Below are 6000 nucleotides of genomic sequence, written 5' to 3' on the forward strand. Positions count from 1 at the left end.
GCTTCTCTTTCCTCCTTCCTCCTCTGCCTCGTAGAGCTATAGGTTCGGATTTTTCTTCCCAATAAGTAACAGATCATCAACATTCTGCATCACTGATGAAGTATAAGACTCTGTATGGTTCCTCACAGGGGGCAGCAGCCCGGGCCTTCCATCATTAAGGATGTATTTTTTCTTCTCTTTACAAAAGTTCTGCTTGTTCTGTTTAGCAGCTTCCAGACATGCACTCAATCTCCTGAAATTACCCAGAGGGGCTGTATGTGAAACCAGCGAGAGCCAGTTGCTGCAGACGTTCCCTGGAGTTTCTCCTGCCAGCTCCCTAGTTAAGTCGCTGGAGAATGTCCGAATGAGCCCATGTAAGAATACAGCAGGAGATTATAGGGGCGGATCCCCTGCAGTTTGCGAAAAACAAAAGGAATACACATATATCAGGATGAAATCTGGCACACATGGAATAAAAAACAAAAAAAAAGATGTTACCTGGACAACATGAGATTTGATAGCTATTGACGAAAAGGGCTGATGCCGGTGATTCACCTCTCGCTTGAATTTCCTGGAGATATCTGTGTTGTTGAACATGTCTGACCGGGGGATATCCTGCTGCTTTCTTTATATGTGAGAAAGGTCCATATCCCATTGTGCAGATATTCTGTGAAGTTCATGTCTGAAAGAGGCGAGAGGATGTGAAAGATGCACAGAACAAGAAAGGTAGAAGAATATTGGAACCCGATTAACCCGTCTAGTTGTTGAGGATCCAACCTTTACCTAAAGACTGAACTTGATGGCTGTGATGGGGCAGCTCCTGATAAATATCCTAATATGCTAGAGGTGTGGCAGGTGACCCAACCTCATTTTGATTCTTTGTACTCAAGAAAACATGTTCCTTTAGGCCCTTCCTCATTTTCTCTCACCCTACCAACTCCAGGTTAAGATGATAAAAATTACCACCAGCAACATTACTCACCTCCAGACATCTGTAGTCCATAACAAAAGGTTGAGTGAGAATGACAAAGCGGGAAGAGAGAATTCTGGTTTCACCTGTCCTTCCTTTGAGAAAGTGGCAGATTCTCTTTGTACACTGCTTGATCTCTGGGACACACGAGTGATGCACATCATTTCTCATCCTATCTTGTTCGCCTCAATGAGATGCGCACACACTTCATCCTCAATTATGTTTAACAGCTGAAAATGAAATCAGGGATTGAAGACAGGATGCAGCTGGCGGTTCACTGCTCACTGTGTTGTAATCAGTCTACTGGCACAGTCACAGAGTTTAGAAAAGGACCAGGAGGTTTATGGTATACTTAATAAGTATTAAGAAGCAATGTCATTATTAGGTCAGTGTCACCATATCAAATTGTAAAGGCACATGGATAGATTTTTTTGGTTCTGGTTGATAAATACAAGTATTTCTTTGATAAAAATGTATTTTGTCTTTCTTCCCCGTCACCATCATCACCATCCCCCACAATAATAGTTGATATGAAAATGTATTCATGAACATGAAGAGGAATGGTCTGCAATATGAAATTTCCATGTGTTTAATAAGTATTTTCAAAAACGAAGTTGACTATTTTTTCCTGTTCAAGATTCAAAATTCAAGATTTTTATTGTCAAATGCACAGAGATAACATGAAGTTGTCGCTGCCAATGAAATACTTGGGTCACAGGCTCTCTTTAAGCAATGCTCAGTAGTTTCAACCAAAAAAATAAAATAAAAATAGAAATAGTATAAAATAGAATAAAATAGAATATCAATAAAATAGAATAAAATAGAATATCAAAAATTAAAATAGAAAATTAATAATATACATCTAAATATATATCTTTACAGATGAGGAGAAAAATAAAAACAACAATAGTTGTTTAATAATAACAACAATTTGTGCAGTAGTAGATGAACAAGTGAGTGTATAAGGAAAATCTGTTTCAGTCACATTTTTAAAGTGTCATCAACCCCCCCTCTCACTCGGGGTGAATCGAGGTGGGGTGTTCCCCTGCTGTGTTCTCACATCAAATTCTCCAGACTTTCATATTACGAAGACTGACTGACGGAGAAAGTCTGGAGAAACTGCGGATTCCTCACTCAGACTTTTGCGTTCAGACATGCAGCTCCTCCAGAGAATATACGGCGCCTCCTTTGCCTGTGCTCAATAATACACACCCATACAATAAAATAAAACATTGTAAAAGTATATAATATGACTATATAATATGCAACGAGGGAGGAGTGTTGAAGCTTATATTCCACAATGTGCTGAGACAGATGCAGCTGCCTTGAACTCTTGCGATGATCTCTGCTGATGCCAGCATGACGCCACAGCCAGTTGGGGGCAAGTCAAACTGAAATAAAATCCGTGTTTGATCACCATTGATCGATTCAGCAAAAGTCTGGCTCATCTCAAACAAGCTTAATATTTCAGTGGCTGCGAAAGCTACATAGTCTTGCTTTTATCAAGCATTTAGCCACAAGCAGTAGCACACGTCACTGGTAATGCTGCAGTCTTCTGTGATAAAAGCGGTGCTGTAGAATGCAGGACTTCTGTGTTTTGTGATGTTGCCCTAATAGACTTTTGAAGTACTGCATTTCGTTTAATGTTTATTTGATAGGGACATATGCGGGACACGCCGAGACACAAATGTAATGGATCACAGCATTTTTAACTACTGCTAAATTCCAATACCCATCCACGGAACTGATTTCAGAAAATCAATTATCTTGATGCATATGTGTACAGACATACACAAATAAACTGCACGCATCCTTACCCACATATGCAAATATATGCACATATATACACGCACATGAGGATTCCCTCCTCCCTTTCAACCCTACACATGACCGAAGGGTTAGTGGGTTTTCAAAAATTCAATCAGTCTCATTTTAAAATGTTGAAGATATTAAGCTGCAACAGAGCCACCAGGGATATGGAGTGTAAAACATTTGAGCAGATGCTTCAACTGTTTTCGCTGAAGGCGATCTTTCCAATCACACACAGTTGACATAGTTCCTAATGTGGAAAGGCCTGGTGGTGGCCAAGATCACAAACTTGATCCATATGTTTTCAAATTCCTACTCGACCTCAAATTGCATCAATAAATACGCATATGAATTTAAGTTACAGACAATCAAAGTGGAATTAATTAGTGTACATTTAGATGTAATCCTCCCTTGTGTATTTGTCCCCCTTCCCTCAAGCCTCCTGTAATGGCTTTGGTCTCCACCTGTTGGGCCTAAGGTAAAATTGCTCGTCTAACAAATCCCCCAACAAGTTTCTAAGATCCAGTCCAATCAACACCCTGATCCAGCCATCACAGGTGAGATGAGATGTGTGACACCATTGTTATTGTAAGCCCTCTGAGAGCTCTGGTTTTCTAGGGATCGAAGTGTAGTTTGCACAAAGAAGAGCGACTGAGGTCTGTCAGGACGCTCTGCTCCTTGTCTCGTCTTCTCTTATCCACAACATATCTGCTTTCACTTTCCACTCTCCTTTCTGTTGTGTCTTCATCTCATGGATTCTTACTTTGCTGCCTGACAAAGGAGTAACACAGATTTTTTGTCTTTACATATGCATTACATTCTTGCTTCAATCACATCTAACATACCTTAAAGGTTTAGACCTAATTTAACAATGCGTGACTCATAATCTCCTGATAGCAGATATATCGGTTCTACTCCATTTCCACATTGCTTCCTCATCTCACTCTGTCGCCTTTATTCCTTCTCCATCAATCCCTCACATCATCTCAGGTAATCTAGTGTTGAAAAATATGCCACCAAAGTAAGTCCCTGCATTAGAATTCCCATTATTCCACAATCCAAGGAACACAGGCCTATGCACAGTAAACCCCATTTTAGATAGGATACGGAAAGTCAGGCGTACATATAACTATATATAGAATATCAGAATTTATAGAAATCCAAGCCATGTTCTCTAATCTTGACAGAGATCAGACAAGGCATGGCATGGTGTGGTTAATGGCTCAGCAGCCGTCTGTACAAACAAGCCGACAGATAAACAAGCAGTGAGGACAGGATGGAGACGGGGAGAGATGAAACCCGGGAGAGGTCAAGAGAGAGGGGTCGCGTGGCGGTGAGGCTGCGGGATGGGACATGATGAACCAGTTCAGAGGCAAAGAGGAATCAAAATGGAAATCAGGCGCCACCAAAGTGGGCTCCAGTCTCAGACTAGATGAGTCTAAAAGCCAGGGGAGCATTAAGGGGGGAGGGGAATAAGGTCAGATCAAGAGGAGGCAGTCCCTTCAAATGAACCAATCACAGGTTCCATCAGTCACACACATTGAAGGGAGGAGAAACACCTCATGACAATTGAAAGCATAAATATGACCTATGACCATAAAGCAGATCGTAAGCTTTAGCTAAACTTCCCTTAAGTTTTCAAACTGAAACAGCCACTGCAGCATTTCTAAAAGTCTCGGGTTTCGTAGCATGAAAGCTCCAGAGCAGTTTGGACATCAGGGATAAACATAGCAGAAGTGATGTATTGTAAAACTGAAATGTATTAGTGTGGATGAAGCCATGCAGAGACTAAATGAGGAAATACGGAGCAGCGAAAGAACGCATGTGGGACAATTTCTAGATGTTCAATTCTAAAATTGATGATCCATGGAAATTGTGTGTTTTCCTCTGCCAAACTTGATAGTAAATAATTTCAGTCTTAATGAGCTGATGTTCCAGCCTCAACTGATCGCTTGGTATTTAACTGACTGGATTCTTAGAAAGATGTGCACTCCCACACTGGAGTTTCCAGTTTACCAGACTAGATTTCTTTATTAGCTTGTTCAGGAATTACATCAAGCTGAATATATAACAGTTTAAAGTGTAAGATATCCTCCTAAGCTCCAAATAAACAACAAAGAGTTGGACTTCAAACCAGAATGACCACTAAGTCTCAACTTAGAACCAGAAGGAGACATGTGTTTAGGAACACATTAGGAACAATAAAGAAAAAAATCCCAAGGGCCAAAAGCAAGAGAGACATACAAGGAAAGAAGTTTCAAAATAAAACAAACAGAAAACAAATTACTGTATAAACAAAGGTGCGACAATCCAAAATCACAACCAAGTGCAACACTAGGATATGTTAAGTGCTTAACTTAAATCCAAAGTCTCTCAAAGTTCCCAACAGGGAGCAGAATCATGATGATACTCATAGGAACACTGAAAACACCTAAATGGCTGTAGTATGGGTTAGTTTAATAAGTAATATTAAGGCACAAATCACGTCATAAATGGAGAGACTACATTGAAACAGTATTTTTGCAAAGCAGATACAATACTGTACCATAATCAGTACGAACACTGTACCAATGGAAGTCAGTTAAATGTTTGAAAATCTCAACCAAATTACAGATGTCTTGCAAAGTAATGCCGTTATAAAGCTTATCCACAAACACTTTATATGATTGAATGACTTCTGTTTTGTTTTGACATTGGGCTCTTTTGCAATAGTACAATAATTTAATTAAATGAAAGAGACTGTTTTTGCACCACTGAACATATCCAAAATCAAAATTAGATTAATGTTTGAACTATGTTAAACAGACTGAAATGTTAGTATTAAATGTATAACTGTCAGGCAAGAATAATCCTGCCATTATCAAGGCTCATTTGAGGCAATATAATTTGTTTCAATGTTGAGTGCCATCATATTGTTGGAGATGCTCGAAATGTTGAGGTAGAAAAGTTAAAATATGGAAAAGTTATAGAAGGCAAGTGCAGGTGAGAGAGCACATGACTGAATGTGAATCCGAAGATGGCAACAGGAGGAAGTAAAAGAGGAGGAGAGGAGTGACAGGCTGCAGGTTAGGAATAGAAAGAGTTTGTAGATCCACCTATAGCAATAAAACAAAAGTAAATTGGGCCAAGAGTGAGGAAGGGGATAATAAATGAGGAATGTCTAGAGAAACAGGATGGAAGGGTTAACAGCAAAACAGCCCGAGATAAAAGAAACACAGTCAAAGCAGGAAATAACAAAGGAG

The sequence above is a fragment of the Limanda limanda genome, chromosome 9 (assembly GCF_963576545.1).
Source record: "Limanda limanda chromosome 9, fLimLim1.1, whole genome shotgun sequence".
NCBI lineage: Eukaryota > Metazoa > Chordata > Actinopteri > Pleuronectiformes > Pleuronectidae > Limanda > Limanda limanda.